The sequence below is a fragment of the Dermacentor variabilis genome, chromosome 2, assembly GCF_050947875.1.
Source record: "Dermacentor variabilis isolate Ectoservices chromosome 2, ASM5094787v1, whole genome shotgun sequence".
Classification (NCBI taxonomy): domain Eukaryota; kingdom Metazoa; phylum Arthropoda; class Arachnida; order Ixodida; family Ixodidae; genus Dermacentor; species Dermacentor variabilis.
The window spans coordinates 116,292,199-116,313,207 of record NC_134569.1 but is presented as its reverse complement, the minus strand read 5'-3'; positions in this window follow the sequence as shown (position 1 = coordinate 116,313,207).

Below are 21,009 nucleotides of genomic sequence, written 5' to 3'. Positions count from 1 at the left end.
CTGAATAACACAGGCGAGAGTACGGATCCCTACGGAGTACCATAGCAACCCATTTTATAGACTTCCGACTTTATCTCCCCAAACCTGAGACATGTCCTTCTATCTATAAAGAAAACCTTGACAAAATGGAAAAGCCGCTGCCCCCTATTCAAGTCAGATAGCACCCGTAGAATGAAGTAATGTCGGATTTTATCGAACGCTTTATCCACATCAAGTCCAATTAGTGCCTTAGTATCTCTTGTCCGCCAGTCAAGAAGCTGATGCTTAATCCTGATCATAGCATACTGAGTCGAGAGACCAGGCCGAAATCCTATCATCGAGTGCGGAAAGACCCCATTGCCCTCAACATAACGCGTTAGCCTATTTAAAATGACATGCTCAGCGACTTTCCCCAAACACGATGTCAGGGAAATGGGTCTGAGATCTTCAAGGCCTATGGCCCTCCCCCGTTTGGGTATCAGAAAAGTAGTTGCAAGTTTCCACTCTTCCGGGAAAGAACCTTCCTTCCATCGGCCATTGATCTCCCGTGTAAGGAACTCAATTGACCCGTCGTCTAAATTCCCTAACATTTTATCCGGAATGCCATCCGGCCCTGATGCCGACCGACCATAAAGATTCTGCAGCGCCATCCTTATATCACTTTCAGTAAATTCCTCATCCATAGCTGCATTTTCGCCCCCACTATATTCTTTCTGTGCGCACCCCGGCGTAACAGCGCGAACGCAGTCGTGGCATTGTTCGCGCGTTCATCGCCTTCTTCGACAGCTGGCTACAAAGTCGCTCATCATTCAAGCGTTCCCATATCGCCCCTCCCTCTGCAGGGGCGCTGACGGTACTGGCCCATTGCCAGTCAATGCGATGATTTGATCTCAAATTATTTGCCTCAATCGAAATCAAAACACGTATCGAACTGCACTCAAATTTTCTATTAGAGAGTATCGTAATCGTCGGATATTTTTCCTTGATGGCTTATTTGAACGTTACTTACGAGTTGTGACACGACATTGCTGTAGAGCCCCGGATTAATTAGTTCGATGCTGAAGAATAACAAGGATTACGAAGCTTCCAACTACCGCTCAGTAATGTGGCTCGACACAGCTGCTTTTCTGGTGCGAGTGCGGCTTGATTCATACAAACTTGCATTAGGATAGCGACAAAGCATTGACTCCAACTTTGATGATAGGTGTCTTCAGGTGAGTAGGCGTATTGTATCTTCTACAGTACTTCTCTTCCTATTATTGCGATATCGATCATATGGACAATCGACGGAAATTTTAACCCTTGTTGACGTCGGCGTCACATTCGCCGTCATGTTTTGCATAAAGTCCGAGTGCGATGAGACCGCACCTCGCACAATGTATGCTATTGGTGCGAGAGAAAGCGTTTGCGGGTGACGTGAGGTGTCTCGATCCGTGCCGTCGTCCCACGAGCCGAGGGGTGGAGGTCACGTGATGAAGCGCACAATATAGGGAGGCAAGCAGCTAAGCGCCTGAGAGCGTAATGAACAGCGCGCTAGGTGGGGAGCGGGAGAGGCAAGCGAGCGCACATTTCCTCCTCTAGCCCAGCTGTAGCTGCCTGCAGCGTGAGCGAGCGCATACGTGGCCTCCATTCTCTATCTTGGATTTAATGCACCCTGGGTGCAAAAAATGGGGCGCTCAGATGGCCGGTGGCTTCATGTGTGGTGTCGTGCCACGCTCCTGGAGTGAAAAGTCACCTAATATCAAGCTTTGAAGACGGACTGAAGCGAGAGGCAGCACAGAGAAGTGTTCGCTCCATGAGACCGGCACAAATCGCACCAGTGCCGTGGCGTCGGTAGCTCGTATTTTTTTTATTTCATTTGCAAGAGAATGTTTACTGCACTTTATACGGTCAATAATAGTGTGAACTTTCCTTCCTGCGGTTGTCCAACACTTTGCTTTCGGCATCAATAGCTCGCCTTTCGGGCGAAACAGAGCATTTTTACTCCTCGGCTCCTCGGACAAAACTGAACACTATAAACAGCGACAGAGTCTAAGCAAACCTAGATTGACACGAGGACAATGAAGCATTAAAACAACATTCACTCAACTACGCTGGCAAAACAGTGTTTAATAAATATAACAAACCTTGGAAGTTTGTGCTAGGTTTACAGCTCAATAATAACTCATTGTATTCTGTGATAACCTACGAATGCAGTATTAGCTTTGCCGCAAAACTACGCTACATCTGCCCTCTGCGCTCTGAAAGATAATTCTCCTTTTGACAAAGATATTAAATGAAATTCCCCTCACCCGCCGTGGTTGCTCAGTGGCTATGGTGTTGGGCTGCTGAGCACGAGGTCGCGGGATCGAATCCCGGCCACGGCGGCCGCATTTCGATGGGGGCGAAATGCGAAAACACCCGTGTGCTTAGATTTAGGTGCACGTTAAAGAACCCCAGGTGGTCGAAATTTCCGGAGTCCTCCACTACGACGTGCCTCATAATCAGAAAGTGGTTTTGGCACGTAAAACCCCAAATATTATTATTATTATTATTAGAAATTCCCCTCCACCGTAAGTTGCGGCATTGAGTAGGAATATCTTGCCTGTAGCATCTATACAAGTTTTTTTTTAGTTGAAAAGCAATACAACGTATTTGATATTAAGTTCGTAATTGTCACCGACTATAGTGGTTTTCTGCACTTTATGATACACAATTACCATGGTTCCTATGCCTATCGAGGCAAGTGTACACAAGTGGTTCCAATAGGTATAAAACTGAACTTACTTGAAAACCATGGGATTGTAGTAACAGGTTCGCTTGGTCAGCGTAAACGAGATACTAGTTCTTTGTTTTGTTTTTATCCCGGCATCTGCAAAAAATGCCTCCGACGCAAGAATACGCAACTGAGCATCTCAACGTAAACGATCCGCTGTGTCTTCACCTCACATGCACGGAATAAAACAAGAATAAAAACGCATAGTTGTGATAGTAGTACTTTTTGTGTTCACGCGGGCAGGAGCAGGCTGCATATGTGCCGAAAAACAATATTCACAAGAAATACTTCGTTGGTACCGGGAATGGGCACGTTCCAAAACTATGGCTAAACCATAGGTGTGGTCGCAAACAGTCGCCTTCGTGCTTTCTAACAGTTGCCTTCTTTCCCCGCTTATCTTGCATAAAGAGACGGTATACTCGCTTCGTATCATTCGCGCACATTCGATGTTCTGCGAAGCTTACTCGTCCTACGATTTTTCTCCTGCACCTCTTTCGGGTTGAAGCAATCGAAGTCATCATGGCTGTAGGACCGTACATAGGCGCGCTTTCATTTCGGTGCTCACGTAGATAAAGGTGGATGACGAGCACATGCGGGAGAAAGCATTTGCACGCTAGGCCATGCGTAGCCTAAAAAAGCAAGTGCGCCCGTGCGTCAATGCTGTCTCATCGTGACGTGCTTCTCCTGCGAGATTGCACTCTTTTTGTCGTCTCGAGGAGAAGCGTCATCGACTAGAGGGTGGCGTTTTTTCGCATCTCAGGAGCGTAGCAGCTCACGAATATGGATCGCCGGACGTGAAATAGAAGTGCCTTTGTAAAACTACCGCTTCTTTTCTACTGTTTTTGTTGCTCTTGTATTGAATAGTAGCGCACGTGGGGAAGGCATACTTTTTGAGCCCGGAGTAATAGAGAGATTCCAGCATCTGTAATCTTGTGCTCGCATCTTGTCGATGACGCACGAGCACCCATAGGCTTTAGTAGAGGTTTGTGCAGGGTGTAACGAGAATTAGCGTATTATTGGAGCTCTGACAGGTGTGTTTTCACAAATAAGAAATACATAAAACACACGCGTCTCAATGGCCCACCTCGATGAACACGCAATGAATGTTTACAGTAGATGCGGGCTGTGGGTTTAAATGTTCTCCGCTCTTGATAGGATATGCGGGATATTAAATAAATTATATATTTTCGTATTTTTCAATGCATTTCGTTCAAATGTGCTGTTTCAGCTATGCCATGTGTCTGAATCATCAGATATTGCACAATGGCATTACCTTCCATACACGCATGATCAATAGATCTTTCCTCATGCTTTCTTCCATATAAATAGCAAATTATATTCAATAGACGTAATATTAACGCATTGTCGGAACTGTGTAAGTCTGGTTTTAAGGCCAGCGAGACCTTGATTGTTTTGAAAGGTTCAGATCTGCCCATTAGGCACTAAAGCGACCTCAACATTGTGTTGCTTAGATTTTTCCACTGCCTTCGTAGTCATCCATATTCCTATTTCCCCCACCCCTTTTTCTCCGCATAATGTAGATGAACAGAAGTTAAAGGTTTACTGGATGCAGTAGCTCAAATAAAAGCTGACAATTTGCTGAGCCTGGGCTCGCAGCCTGTATTCTAAGTTTGCTAATGGTATCATCGTATGTGGCGGACCTAGTATTTCATTAGTTTAATGAGCGGTAAGCTGAAACTGGGCTGAAATTAATTTTTTTCTAAGAACCTGCCTCCTGTAAACATTTGACCTTACATGTACCGCATGCTGAACTATCTGCTCTAATTATCATTAAAACTGTCTCTCTTCCTTTGCTCACTTTGCCAGTGGGTCCACCACCAACCACTCTGCACGGTGCATACATTCGTTTGACGCAAGAAGTTTCACAAAATGTGCCAAATTCAACTTGGAAGAGCGGGCCACCTTAGTGTACCAAGCGTGGAGCGCGTCAAGTCTGTGCAAACGGCGTGTGAGTTCAATGAAATGAAAACGTTTGGTGCATCCCAGAGTACAAGTTTCGCATACATGCCATAAATGCATAAATGCGATATTGTCATCTTGCCAGAGCATTGTGTTAAGCATGGTCATACCTCTTGTACTTAATTGCGATATAACCTGCAAGATCGTTTCGGCACGTCGACCTGCTGGTTGATGAGAAGAACGTTAATGATTATAATATACAGTCAAAATAGAAATAGCTAAACAATATCACTAGGTAAAGAAAGTTCACATACAATCCTCGGCCCGCGGGAAAGGTTTTACATTTACAACGTATCTGTTATAACATAGTTATAAAATAATTTTCAATCCGCCGGCGGTCAAGATCAATAATTATTCACTTGAGTTAAACACAAATGTAGATAAGAAAATCACATCAGTAGTTTCTCTTCAAGCTAGTTATATTAAGTATGCCCACCTCTCGCTTGCTTCTCTTCAAGCAGAGCTGATTAAGGGCTCTGTCCCCAATGAGTTTCACGTTTCCGTATGAATTAGATCATTTGCGCACTCCACAGCATTTTCCAATGATAGGTTGATTATCACAAGCAAAATTACAATTCACATTTCTATCTTATTTCAACTTGAAGCCGTAAATTCAGCGCCGGCTTTTCAGTGCGACATCACGGATTTCAAAGTTTCAGTTATAAAGTTTTATCACCTTTGGCCATTGGGGTTATAGTAAAGGTTCATCAAAGTTCCTAGGTTCAGTTTATGGCTTCCTTAGATTACTCTATAATCCATCTTTATCGATAAAAGACCAAATAACCTAAAAGGCAGAGACCATTGCAATAGATCACGTCACGGGGCACAGTTCGCGAATTGCAAAGGGGCATTGCTACCCGAGTGTCGTTCTTGCGTCATTTCTTTCTTACCGGACCGCCTGTCAATAACCCGAGATAAAAAGTAACGGCCCCTGTCTGTGAGAAGCTGGCGAGGAGCTCCGTGGTGTATATAATACATATGATGACGTCTTGGAGCAGGAAGTCTGCGACATCGGTATAGCACGACTGGTAGAGATGGCTCGTGTGAAGGCATGGCGGGGTGAATAATCCGTTCCAACGGCGGTGTACTTATTGCCAGCTCTAGAGGTAGAGAAAGGGCCCAACAGGTCGAGGCCAACACAATAAAACGGTTTGGTGGGTATATCAAGTGCCTGGATGGTTCCAGCCGAAAGCAAAGCAGGCTTCTTACGACACTGGCATGGTTCGCAAGCAGCGACATAACGTCGCATGGCACGGTAGGATCCTGGCCAGAAAATCCTCGCCGGACAAGGTCGCAGGTCCTGGAAACACCCAGGTGGCCAGCAGTGGGGACATCATAGAGTTGCGTGAGTACAGTTGCCCGGAAATGAGAAGGAACGACTATTAGCAGTTCATGTCCTTCTGGCGGACTTTTACACCAATGCGTAGGTGAATTCTTGAAGACCTAGTGCCTAGCGGCCTAGACGACCCGTTGGATCCTTCAGTGTCGAGAGCCAACAGAGAGTGCGATGGTCCGTGGTAACAGTGAAATGTCGACCCTATAAGCACGGCCGGAATTTGCTCACAGCCTGGTAAGTAGAGGATTTGCAGATCGAGAGCCCAATGCAGCGTCACCTCCGGGAGCTGCATCCGTCGGTCTTCAGGGCATGAGCGTACAGAAGGGTGGGGCGATGAAAAACGACAGGGCAGGGGAGAGCGGGACCGACGATCGTGCAGCGGCGGTGAACGGCTCGAGCGTCTGAGGGACGCAGAAGGGCCGCGGTCATGGTATGGGGAGTCATTTGGAGCATGAAATGGCTGGCGCTGGTTGTCATTGTGGCGGTGGGAGAACGTGGAGCGTGAAACCGAGGGCTGACGATAACGGCAATAGCGAGAAATGTGCCCCACGCCGCTAGAAAGGAAGCATATGGGCTTCTCGTGTGGTGTTCGCTATTGCGCCGGATCTCGATAGTGTCGGAACGTTGGTGGAGGTCGATGAAGAAAGGCAGGGCTAACCGGAGGGCGTGTGATGGAGCAGATGGCTTGAATTCCTGCGTTGGCCAGTTCTTCGCAGACAACTGCGTGGACATGGGAGATTGTCGCTTGCGTACCCTCAGAAGGGCACGCGAAAGAAGATGGTAACGCAGCCTCGATTTCGTGCCGCACAATTCTGACAACGCTATCTGCAGTGAACGATCGAAGAGGCACATGAGCGTCTTTGCACGGCGATGAAGCGGCGGTGTCGGGCAGCAGCATGAACTGTCCGGAAGTGCGACGGCTCTTTGCGGCTTCGAAACGTCTGCACTCGCGGATAATTCCGTCTACCGTCTAGCAATCTTTAAAGACGAGCAAGTAAAATCCACAATCGGCGATGCCTTTCAGAATGTGCCTCACTTCGTATGCCTCGGGCATACTGGCATCGACGCGGCGGCAAAGAGCTAGGCAAGGATGTACGCAACGTACGACTCGGTAGCTGTCTGAGCCCCACAGGACAGGTCTTTCGCAGTGGCGCACTTGCGACCAGCGAGCTTGCCGAGGAGGTCACGAAGTTTTTGCATGCATACGTCCTATCTGGTCAACTCTTCTTTGTGTGTGTAATACGAGGTGCGTGCTTGCCCCTGACGTTAGAAGAGAAGATTTGGGAGCACCACTATCGGGTCCCCTCGGTTATGTGCAGCGACGCGTTCCTATATGCCAAACCATTCTTCGATGTCGACTTTGTTTCCAGAAAAGATGCCAGGGCTGCGCGGATGGGTCAAGACGACTGACGGTTGCGGTGTCTCGGATGCTGACGGCCCGGCTGCGACGGGCGCTGACGCCGCGCGTAACCCAGCGGCCTGGTCTTCTGACAGCATGGTAGGACGGCCGAGGACAAGCCCGCTGTAGAGTTCCGTCTTGTGCAATACCCTGCACCTCGACCAAAAAGGAAACGGGCAAAGATATAAGGTTAAATGGGACCGTGTTTACTTTGCAGAGGATATGGCTGGTACAACCAGTATGGCTGAACGTTAGGTGAGCCCCACTACGTCGCCTCTTTCGTTTTATTGGTTATTGTCGTCTTTGTCCATCTCGTGGCCCAGTGACAATATTTTAAAAAGCACGTAAATATTTCACCTCCACTACACAAAAATAAGGAAGCCGTTCGGTGTAACATCAGCGATGCGGAGGTCACGCTATGTGGTAAAGTTGTAGAATTAGAAATTGCACTACTTCGCCACACAACATGCCCATCATGATGTGCTCCGCCGTTTATTCCGCCTTTAAAATCCGAATAGTTTTTATATCGTGCTTTATTAATGCTACACTGACCTGCTACGCCACAGATGGATTATCGTTGTCCTCTTGCATTGGTCAACAGCGATGCGTCACCAAAACAAGACACCACACGTTAGATTACAGTAACTATTAGTTGCACCTCGTCACCTTCGCCTATATTTATTATTTATTGGTGCCACATGGCATGACAGGAAACATTTGATGTTAATTGATTCAACTGGGTTTCACGTAAAGCACACTTTTAAGTCAAAGCTCTGTGATCATTCGACCCTATGTATTGCACCACGGTATTTGAGGCAGCGCTCAAAGAAACTGGCTCAGAAGCGAAATATACCCGCTGTAATGAAATGTGTTTTGTTGTTTACGCGACGCATCCTATATATAAGATGACATGCATCGCGACATGAAGCTGTCCTATGCGGTTGGTATTACATTCCTAGGAAGCGTCGCCGATACGGCTGTCATGTGGCGGATGAAGCGGCAGAGTTCTTGGCAACCAAGGAGTTCCTGGGGCTTCTTTTATTTTATTTTATATTTGCAGTGGCGCCATATCCTTTGTCACCAACAGTTGCAGTGGAAACTTCAGCAGCAACTCTCTACACCGGCGCTTTGCGTACAACGACATCAAATTCATCACTACAGAGCTGTCGAAACCGTGGGTGTTTTCGCGGCTGCGCTCGCCCCTGTTAGCGCACATCTGCGAAAACTGGCGTGGTCACTCCGGAACGAACACATGAACGACAACTCGGGAATACAAGAAGGAGGCGCTGTTTCACTCATCCGCTCTATTGTGTCCTTCGATGAGAAGGCGCCCTTCTCGTCGCATCGATCTGTCATGGTAACTGGCGCAACGCAATATATGACACTTTCGCACTTTCACGTCTGGTTGCCCTTCGGTTGAACAATAGATGATGTCAGTTTTACTTTTTTCTTGTTTTTATCTCAAAACCTGGTACCGCTTACCCTGAGAGACGGCCCCGCGCTTCGACGCAACGCATCCTGTGAAATCGCGGTGGAAAGCCTAGAATTTGCAGCTGATGTCGGCACAGCATTGCGCACGATAAAGACAATATTAGACGTTGATCGATTTTCAGCCATAGCAGAAGAATGCGTAGTGTTGAATATAAGGGTTTGCGCAATATTTTAGAATATCCAATGCATATGGTCTTGTTTATAACGTGTAGCATATGTCTCCGATCTTACATGGCATCTTTGCTGTGGAGAAAGCAAATGTAAAGTCGGCACTGCGCTATTGCACGGTGTACGCGCTTTCAACGATTGACGGGCCCCACACATGTAGCTGTTCACAATGTTCACGCGTATGTCAACTTTGTTACTGCTGCCGTCATATAGCTGCAGTTGCAGGGCTTATTGGCGCTGTCTTGTTTCTTTATTTTCCCTAGGCAAACGCGCTGACGAATGCTTGCGCCAAGCGCCACGGAAGGACTAAGCACGGCGATTCGTTTGGCGAAAGCACGGCCGGGCATCGAAGACCGGCGCCAGTTTGCAACATTGTCATTGATCAGCTGGAAAGACAAACGAGGCTTGGAAAACGAGGTCAAGCCGCAAAAGCTTGACAAAGTGCGCACGTAGCTACGCCACGCCAAATAAATGCGCAAGACGATGTGTTTTCTTTTTTTGTATTTCTAGCAAATTAAATTTTTTTTTCTGTTTTCCCACGAACGCTGGTACTTCGAACCCAAGCGCCATGCCGAGGCCGGATAAAATAGGGAACAGCGACTAGCCGAGCGGAAATAAACAAAAGAGTGCTTCGGCCATGAAAATTCCCTGTTCTGTAAATATCTTTTTGTGCACTTCCGAGGCGTCCACTTACAATGATCGCGCGTTCTCGCGCTGCGCGCTACTTGTCAACCGTCTAGCGCAGCACCGTCGTTTATCGCTAACGCTAATGGGCTCGCACTGGCAAGGTTGCGCGAACGTTAATTTTCTGGCAATAATTAAGGGTGCTCACGGCTTTGACGTTCTTTTTTTTTTCGAGTGGAATATCAAATGTCTGAGGCAGCTTCTAGAAGATGCATTTTGACGAGAAGCGTATTACGTCCAGTAACGGTCGAAGACCACTTAGGCGATTACAATAATGATCGCTGACACGCCCTGCTACGACTAAATTAAAATGAAGGAGGAGAAACGAAGTTTGACTGTTTGAGAATTCGCATTTAGGGATAGCGAGGAGGTATACAGTTTCCTTAGAAGTGGCAATTTTCTGGGCATTCTAGAGGTCATATTCGACCCGCTGCTAAGTAATTGCATTATATATACGCGTACAAGTTATTTATAATTTATCTTCTGCATTGCAAGCTCCAAAGGCTAACTAAATAGTTAATTAGTTAGCTAGTTAGTTACCAGGCTAACTAACATTTGCTAGAAATTTCAGTTTCTTACAGCTGAATGCTGAATACAGAAAAAAAAAATGTAATTAAAGAGGCATCTCACCCAACTATCCGGTTCAGCAATCAGAGATCTTACTGCTAGGGCCGTTTCGTAACATACGCCTATTTGTAATGCTGGTAATATTAACCACTGAGTGCAAACTATTTGATTTCGGCGTTTAGGGAGGCCACATTTTGCGCACTTTACGTGCATTCTATTATTATCATTTACCTATAACGTACTGCGTGCCTGCAGCAACTTGTAAACGTCTGTTGCGTTGGAAAAACGAGCCCTCCGCAGTGCTGGCCCTGATTGCCATTGAACTGAGCTGCTGTGCGTACTTTGAAGGAGGTTCTTTCAGTCAGATGGGAAAGGTATGCACTGCACATAGGCACTACTAAGAGCGATATAAATGGCACGACAGTCACTAAGGAGGTACGGTGTCAAGCAGAACCCTACAGCCACTGACATATCCAGTAAAGCTGCGGAGAAATTTGAGAATGTGGCTCATTCCTGTATTGCAGAATCTAGCACCCCATTCCTCCCCCCCCCCCGCTTCCTATAGCCAGTAGCCACCAGGATACATTAAGAAAGTTAAAAAAATGAGTTGTTACAGCTTAAAATAAAATCAAAGAAGCCAGCATGACTCGCTGACAAATTTATTTACGTGCGATGCGAACAATTAAGGTGCTTCTATTCATTTGCACTCTAAACACTTTCCTACCATGGTGCGTGCTCGTGAGGACATTTCACTCATTCCTTACAAGGGTCAGTCCACATGTTTGTCCCCATTTTTAGACATCAACTGACAACTTGATGCCATATATCAATGATGCTGCTGCTATACTTTTTTATTGTTTCTGCAAAGTATATGTAGGTGATTGGCAAAGGAAAACTCTGTGGCGGACATGGCGCCCATGGAGCCATGAAGAAACATATTGCCATGGCACACTGAAGTATAATACTGCCTGTGGCAACAAGATTTCGGAACCAAGTCGCTAGAAAAAGAAATAATGAAAAGTGAGCCCTTGGGTCTTATGGTTTCTCTCTTTTATTATTATTTTTTCTTCTTTTGCGACAAGCAGCAAGCCGCTCGCGAGAGCGAGCCGATGCGCGGTGAAGTGCCTTGAGCGCACCTAGACTCCTATTCAGCCCACCCTCGTGATCTGAAGGTCAGAAATATGCGACAGCTGCGCCCAGCCACAGACGCAACAACGTCTTTTTTTTTAGTTTTGCGTGTTGCGCGTGCTTTCTACACAGACTACTTTTCCCTGTTTCTTTGTAGTTTCAACAACTCGTGCTTCACAGCCTGCTTCGCTCCTTTTTGCTACGTTTCTTTAGTCCTTGCAGTGCCCATGCAGCTGTGTACCTGAAAAATTGTACGTCATATTTTGTTGCTTAAGCGAAACGGTAGTAAACTTAAACGGAGTTTTTTGTGGCACGTAAAAGTATTAGCGCTTGCGTCTAGGTTTCACCAGCAAGCGGCCTTAGTGCGCAAGTTTCAACACCATAACCAAAGTGCTGCTAGGGTTGGACATTTATATATATATATATATATATATATATATATATATATATATATATATATATATATATATATATATATATATATATATATATATATATATATATATATATATATATAAGTGTGTGTGTGCGTGTCTCAGTTCAAAGAATGGAAAGAAGCAGACACGTAAATAGCAAACTCCTGTTATTTTTCGTACGTGGTTCTATTATGTGAACTAGCTCTGTGCCGGATCCTGCGATTCTATATGCTGCACAGGTGACTTATATATATATATATATATATATATATATATATATATATTCTTATGTAGTAGCATCGGTGAATAAAAGAGGACAACCATTCCACTCTGTGAGGATAGAATGGCAGCGAAAGCTGACGACAGTCAAAGCTCTCAAGCGCTAATCAAAGAGCTTTTCCTGCCATTCCATCTTCACAGAGTGGAATGGTTGTCATTTATTTCGTTGCGAGTCTGGCGTGGTTGTTCGTTTGGAGGTGTCCGGACATGCGATTGTCGTTTTTGCTCAGCATCGCGGCAACGTTCTTCGTCGGTGGTCATATCGTGCTGGCGGCGTTTACACTCTCCTTGCTGGTGCCTCCGGCGCTTCTCCTACGCATGTTGTTCTTCGGGTGTACGAATTATACGTGTCCGCCCATCGATAACGCGGCTGCTTTTAGCGCCAATACCTCTCCTGCTCATATACTGCAATAACGTTGAGGTCACACTATTGCTCACCGCGAGAATTCTGATCTGTCCCGCATGTTGACATCTGCGCCTTCGCACTGCACCCGTATGGGTTTGTTAGAAATCGCTAAGTCCGTTTCTGTTGCCAGATGCCGAAAGACCTACGGAAGGTTAGTCATATACAGCTTTCGTTGTAATACAGTGGCCAGACTCTGAATAACAAAACGAACTTTTTATTGGGCGAACCTATGCCCACAAAACCAAGTTACACTCAAATCACAGCAATAGCGGCGAACACGACCGTGGAAAATCTGATCTGCAGGTAAAGTGCGTCGGCTATTATATATCAGTTATCGAAAGTTCCATAGCCATCGCTGGTGTCCCGGTGTCTTCGAGAAAGTTCCGCACCATTCGCGTCGCACATACATGCGATCATATTACACAAGGTTCTGTGACAATAGACAGCGTATAGAACCATCGATAACGTCCGAGAAATTTCCGATGCATGCAGCCGTGTTCTGCGCTGAGCGACAACGTTTGTTGGACGATGCAACGTGGTTGCCCGATAAATAAGTACACGTGTCAATACGCTACCCCCCCCCTACCCCTAAAAGACATCGTCGCGATGCTACAAAGAAAAGAGTGAGAAACAAAAGTGCACTTATTATAGAAAAAGTAACAAACAAAAAAAGTACAGGGCAACAAAGTCCAAAGAAAGTCTAAAGTTCAGCTGTGAGAAAGCACAAAGTTCGTCAGTGCTTGTGGAGCGGCTTAAATCACACAACATAGACTATTTGAGGTCGGGAGCGCCGGCACTGCGATTGCCAAATCCTTACTGGCACGATCTCATAGTCCAGTGCACCAATGCGACGGACGGTCTTGTCGGGTCCAAAAAATTGGCGTAAGGGCTTCTCAGTACGACCTCTTTGGCGTACCGAAGAAAGGAAGCTCGTCGTAAGCGAAGCGGCACTTTTCCGGCTTTAGAATGAGCCCCGATGATTTGACGGCCTCTAGTACTGTCGGCCTAAGATGATCGTCGAAATTTTCGGCCAAGACGACGACGTCATCTAAGTAAACAAGGCAGTTCTGTCACTTCAGTCCCGCTAACACCGTGTCCATTACACGCTGGAACTTTGCAGGCGCCAAGTACAGTCCGAATCACATGACCTTGAACTCATAGAAGCCGTCTGGCTTGATGAAGGCGGTCTTTTCGCGATTGCTCTCTTCGACTTATATTTGCCAGTAACCAGTCTCGAGATCCATCGACGAGAAGTACTTTGCGTTGCAGAGCCGATCCAATTCGTCGTCTATACGTGGCAGGGAGTATACGTCCTTCTTCGGGGGGGGGGGGGGGGGGGGGTTGCCTTAGTCGACGATAATCGACGCAGAAACGCAGGCTTCCGTCATTTTTCTTCACCAACACTACCGGAGATGCCCGCGGGCTTATCGACGGCTGGATGACGTCGTCTTGCAGCATTTCGAGAACTTGAGCTTCACGTTCTCGCGTCGAAACTCGGTAAGGGCTCCGGCGGACTGGTAGAGCGCACTTTGCGGTTATTCTGTGATGCTTTGCAACTGGTGTTCGTCGAGTCCTCGATGACGTCGAAAAGCAGTCTTTGTATCGTCGGAGAACACTTCTGAGCTGTTGCTGCTTACTCACGGAGAGATTTGGATTTAGGTCGAAACCTGGTTCAGGAACTATGGTTGTCGGCAATCGTGGTGCCCTTCTTGACGTGCTTGAACTCCTGGCTGAAGCTCGTCAGCATCACTGTCGCTTTTCCTCCATACAGTCGAGTGATCCCTCTTGCAAGGCAAATTTCACGATCGAGCAGTAGACATTGATCGCCCTCGGTAACGCCTTCTGCGTCTGGGACTGTTTCGGTGGCGACAGAAATAACGGTGCTGGAGCAAAGCGGTATGCTAGCTTGATCTTCGAGCACACTCAAGGCGTCGAGACTACGAGAGCTCTCCGGCGGTATCGCTTGATCTTCCGACAGCATTATCGACTTCGACTTCAGGTCCATGATTGCACCAGGAAAGGATTGCACCAGTTCAGGAAGTCCATGCCAAGAATGACATCTCGTGAACACTGTTGGAGGATAACGAAGGTGGCAGGGTAATCTGGACATGAATGGTAGTTTTTGTCGTTCATATTCCAGTCAGCGTGATTAGGTGTTGTCCAGCAGTCCAGATTTGAGGTCCTTCGCATGCAGTCTTACCTTTGTTAAAGAGGGGGCGATGGGTCCACTCATGAAGGAGTAGTCGGCTCCTGTGTACACTAAGGCAGTGACTGCGTGGCCGTCGAGAAGCATGTCGACTTTGGTGGTGTAATATCTCGTCATTGAGGGTGAACCACCGCAACGATGGATTAGTAGGAGCAGATTCCGTTCGATCAATGAGGGTCCTCAAAGAAGCGTCATGGCGTCGCTCGTTGGGCATGTCCAAAAGCTGGGAAATGGAAAGGACACTTGCGGATGCGTCCGTGTCGGCGTTGGCCGGCGTCATTGAGCCATCGTCGAGTTCCTGGGCGTCACCTGTCGTGCTGGTCAAAAAGAAGGACGGCGCATGGAGATCCTGCGTCGGTTACCCTACACCTACACCAAAATGTCACGGGTGTAAAATTATTTACTCAATGTATTTACAAGGCGTACATAAACAGCAGATGAGAATCCCGAGAGGCTGTTGCTACTTCGTCGTCTTCACCGTCGACGACATTGACTTCTTTTCCTACCGTAAAAATATGATCAACAAAATCGGGCTTCTCGGTTAACGCCCTTTCTTTTCGTTCTCATTTTTTTGCGAGTAATACTGTCAGTGAGGTGCACGGGATAACTTTCCACCTGCCAACGTTGGCCCCGTGTCTGGACCGTAAGCTCAAGAAAAGATACTTTGGGCACCTCAGACCGAGACAAAACCGTAGGCTCTTGTGCGGCTCTAAGAAACCCCACGCCAATCCATGCGCGGTGGCACACCCATAAAAAGTAAGGGTGGTCGCTTAGTTGGTTGGCCTCGCGCGATTTCCACTGCCCGTGTCCAGACTCGAACCACACATACTCCAAGGTCACCTTCCGGAGCACCGCTGGGGAAGTCAGACGCGCAACGGTGTCGTTTGTCGCCCTTTAGGGAACCTCAACTTGTGAATCCATTCCCACCCACCCGCTGTCCGCGCGCAAGGAGAGCCCCTGTGGCGGTTCCAAGAAAGCACACAGCAAAGGTGATTCGTGGCCCCCTTTTCAATGTCAAGTGCGACCGCTACTGTGGCGCCGGTGGTCTTCTCCGCTCCACGAGCTCTGCGGCAGTCAAGAGTGCCGGCAGCGTGTTTACTTTGCTTGCGTACAAGATCCCTCCATGTGTCAACCGTTGACGGTCATTACTCAAGTGTGCGCAACGAGGTCGTCGAGACGCAAGCCCGCTGCCCAGCTGGCCCGCGCCATGCTTTTCGGATTGTTTTACTGCTGCCCACGATGGGGGGCTTACATATAGGCTTGGCGGGGCGTTCAGTACATAAACACACTGGCACCTGCACCAAATGTAACATAGTAGTGACGGTGAATAATACAGCGCTAAAACTGTGATTGACGAAACTAACTTTCGATTGGGCGAACTTGTGCCCACAAAAGGAGGTTACACTCAAAGCACAGCAATAACGGCAAACACGGTCGGCGATCGTCGAAAATCTGATCAACGGATCAAGCGCGTCGGCTTCTATACATCTATGATCGAAGGTTCCAAAGTAATCACTCGCACCCGCGTGTCTTCTAGAAAGTTCTACATCATTCGTGTCACGCATAGATGCATTTAGATAACACAAGGATCTGTGACAACAGAGAGCGGATAGAACCATCGATAACATTCCAGAAAGTTCCGATACATGCAGGCGCATTCTGCTCTGAGCGATAACATTTTTAGACGATGAAACGCGGTCACCCGATAAACAAGTACACCTGTCACTATACACATAGTGTGAAGAAAGTCTCAGTTTCGTTAGAAAGGCGAAGCATCGATTGCGACAGAAAATTTGGAAAGCGCCATATGAAGTAAGGATGGAACATTTTTGGCCGTATCCAATTGTAAACATTCGCTGGCTAACTAAATTACCAACCACAGTGTCCGCGCCCAAAGCGAACATGAAAACCGCGGTCACTCGCTACTGAAACAATGGCTTGGGCAAGCGCGGCAGCAGCAGCGAATGAAGTGACGCACGTGCTGTTTATTGCTTCTACGCATGACGGTCGCCCAGAAAGCACAGCACGCACAAATGTGCGAGCCGTCGACGCACGTATACTCTGCCTCCAACGCAGATCGCTCTCAAGATACGGCCGCGCGACCGCGTGCACCCCTCACATACGCACTTGCAGCCACAGTAGAACACCGCCCCCCTCCCTCCGTTCCCCCCGGAGCCTCGCAACGTTGGGTGCCTCGCGCGTGACAGAACACAGTGCGCGTCTTTCCCACTATTTTCTTTTTTGCGCGGGCGAGCTTGAGCCACTATCGTAGGCTCCACTTGCATGTTTTCACTCATACGTACAGCTTAGGACGCACAGGGACGGTCTTATCGCCCTTAGATTTTATATGGAACATCACGGGGGGGGGGGGGGGGGGGGCGAAAGCGACGGCAGAAATACACCTGGAGTGCTCATATAGAGACGTGGAAGGACGCCTGCTGATCATGACTTCGACAATAGAGCTTTTATTGCGATAGCAATAAAAGCTTTATTGTTGAACTCATGATCAGCAGGGGAGGTATTCTGTAGGAATCCACTTAGTGGACTGTCCATTTCGGCTGCTCCCGATTGGCTGGGGCCGCTCGCCTCCTGCTCGCTCATACAGCTGCATCCAATCCGCAGCGTCCAAAATGGACAGTCTACTAGGTGGACTCTTACAGAATACCCCCCCCCCCCGGGCGTCCTTCCATGTCCCTGCCTAACCTCGATGCTGCTGCGTGTACCTCAAGGGTACGGCGCACAGCAAGGTAGGCAATATATATATATATATATATATATATATATATATATATATATACGTTTGTTCGGAGGAAGAAGTGTGCGAAGTAGTAACTGGGCAACAAGGGCAACTACAAAGCAAACGAAGCTAGAGTAAAGCAGCCCATATCAGTGCTATACCTGGAATCCAAAATCCCGGATGGAAAATTACGGCTACAATGAGGGCAGAAATACACCTGGACGGCTCATATTATTGCGAAAACAATAAAAGCGCTGTGTGTGTGTGCGTGTGTGCGTGCGTGCGCGCGTGTGTGTGTGTGTGTGTGTGTGTGTGTGTGTGTGTGTGTGTGTGTGTGTGTGTGTGTGTGTGTGTGTGTGTGTGTGTGTGTGTGTGTGTGTGTGTGTGTGTGTGTGCGTGGGTGCGTGCTTGCGTGCGCACGCACCCGCGCTCGGTGGATGAAGTACGCGAAGTAGTAACTGGGAAATAATGGCAAATACAAAGCAAACGAAGCTAGAGTGAAGCAGCCCATATCAGCGCTACAACTGGAATCCAGAATTCTTCCGCTTGCGACAAAGTTCCAGTCACTTGGGGTTAGGATTTTCCTTCGTTCATATAAGACAATATTATCTCATTCATAAACAGTTTTTATTTCTAATTCAGGCTTATTCTTCTGGATTCATTCACCATGTTATCGGCGACCGTGAAATTGCCTTTGTGTAGTCGCGGCTGCCTTTACTTCAACTCTCGCTTCAAATGTAGACAGCGTTTTCGATCCATAAGATGCTCTAAGAATAGGAAGTCATTCCCGTTGCGCATTTTCGCAAGTTTTATTTATTTATTTATTTATTTACTTATTTATTTAAAATACCTTACAGACCCTATAGTAGTAGTAGTATTTAGTATTTGGGGTTTTACGTGCCAAAACCACTTTCTGATTATGAGGCACGCCGTAGTGGAGGACTCCGGAAATTTTGACCACCTGGGGTTCTTTAACGTGCACCTAAATCTAAGCACACGGGTGTTTTCGCATTTCGGCCCCATCGAAATGCGGCCGCCGTGGCCGGGATTCGATCCCGCGCGAGAGAGACCCTATAGAGGCATTGTGTAAGGGTGGCTACAAAATCAAGGGGAAAGAAGAGTAAACAGCCTTCTAAAGTGTAATACAAGAGATACGCCTCAATGCAGGGCTCATCGACTTTACTACCAAAAACATGTAAAAGGAACAACTGAAGTAATGAAAGGCCACAAAGGTACACTTAAGGAAATAACACGAGTAAAACTCAACGTAAGGTGCTAATACTAGAAAGTAAAATACACGAAAAATGAACATATCAGGGAGTACAATTCTTGAAGGGATATCTTAGGAAACAGACGCAAAAAAGCTATAATATATACAGGGCATACAAGTGAACACGTGACGCAGCATAAAATAGCAATTCATAGGAGCGAGATAGCAATGCATCAATAAAAAAAATCACAAGAAGTTCGAAGCACATCGCCAAGTGTAAGAAACAAGATAAAGTGATTTGTAAGTGCTATTATGAAAAATGCTCGTGTAGGAGAGGATGAAATATTTCTTGATATGACTCGGAAGCAATGTGATCAGGCAGATTGTTCCACAAGCGAATGGCCGTAGGGAGCGCGGAAAAGTTAAAAGCATGTGTCGTACCGTACATGCGCGCAAAACTTAAGTGGTTATTTAATCGGCGAGACGTGTTCGAGGCGATCTGGATATGTAGTGTGGATTGTGTGGCATTATAAACATATTTGTGAAACAAGGATAACAGATCAATATTACGGCGAAGAACTAAAGGCTGTATGGAATGATCGAGTTTCGTTTGCGTTACGCTGGAGGGATGGTTATAATTACGTGAAATGAAACGGGCAGCTCGGTTTTGGACTGATTCAAGCATGTCGATTAAGTATGTAGGATGCGGAGACCAAATGGATGACGCATACTGGAGCTGTGGACGAACAAATGTCTGTTGACCAGCTTCCGATGTTGACTCCCATTAGTAAATTTTACTGTTATTGATCGGGACTCTCTATTTCAAACCATTGCTACCATCGCAGGGAGCTCCCACTCCATCATCTGGCCTTTTTGGCGACAATTCCAAATTTATTATCATTTGGAGGCGTGCGCTTTCACCGCAGCCATAAGGCAAATTTCAACGCGCTTCCTACCTTTATAGAGGGTCTTCGAAGCTAAACTAATGGTAATTTTAATAAAACGAAGCTATTCTGGCTGGGCAAAATTTCCTTGCACAAGCAATTTAGGCACTATGACGGTAACAATTCTAAGACAATCAGTCATTGAACGCATATCTATGAAAAGCTTCTTAAGCTTCTTGTTATCACTATTATGGTATATGTTTATACTTGAAACATTAAGGCAATCGTGTTTGAAGACAACTTTGTGTCATTTTTATTGGCCGCGCCTGTTTCTAGATACATTTCTTGAAATTTTACACTCAGTCAGCTAATTTCGGATTCAGAGACGTGGATCTCTATGAATGTCAAGCTTTATTATTACGCTGCGGCGTTCGTGAGGAAAATAAATAAAGACGTTGCTTGATTTCGACCGCCGACAGCAAGAGCGCAGCTGTTGTCGCAGCTTTTGACCAGATTCCAAACAACGTGCCACTAGCGGTAAGCAACGTCACATCGAAAGATTGACGTCGAGTCCATATCCATCTCACTGAATGTAAAACTAGATTACGGAATGTCAAACTTTATTATGACTGCCTCGGAGCGAAAAAATAGCGAAGTTGTCTTCAAGTAAGATTAAATTAACGTTTAAAATATATACATATATACCACAATAATTATAGAAAAGATTAATTAGGAAGTTGCTATCAGTTATGCGTTTTCGGACTCTCATTTGTCACTAAAGTGCTGCCCGCCATAGTTGATAAACCACTTGTGCAAGGAACTCTTGCGTAGCTAGCATAGTATTTTTATTAAAACAACTCTTAGTTTAAGAATGAAGACCATGCAGAAGCAACTCACTGGTTACGTTTCTTAAGATTATATATCTCGGCCGAGATTTTTATCCCGTGTTATTTTATTAACTATTTTTTTAAAATTTGCCCATATTTAGTTGCTAAATAGGATTCCTTGCTTTCTTATTCTTAAAAGATTGTTAGTTGTCAATACTTATTAAATTTCTTCATCGTATGCGTGGTCAAACCCACTCGTTTGTATTCATGTGCCATGTTCAGAAGATATCAGCATCAACAATGTTCACCAAAAATGAAAATTATTTTAGAGCAGCATTCGACTCAACCACGTAGACCAAATTTTGCCCGATTACCCATTAGAGAGAATACTGAACAGCATTATTATTCTTTATTGTTTACTTTTGCGATTTTCCTTCCAAAGTTTTTGTTGAGCTCGCTAGTTTGGATGAATTTTCTCGCTTGAAAAATCAATAACTTCTCTTCATTGATCCTTACGTGTATCGTTAAACAACAGTGTAACCATGGTATTTAGAAAG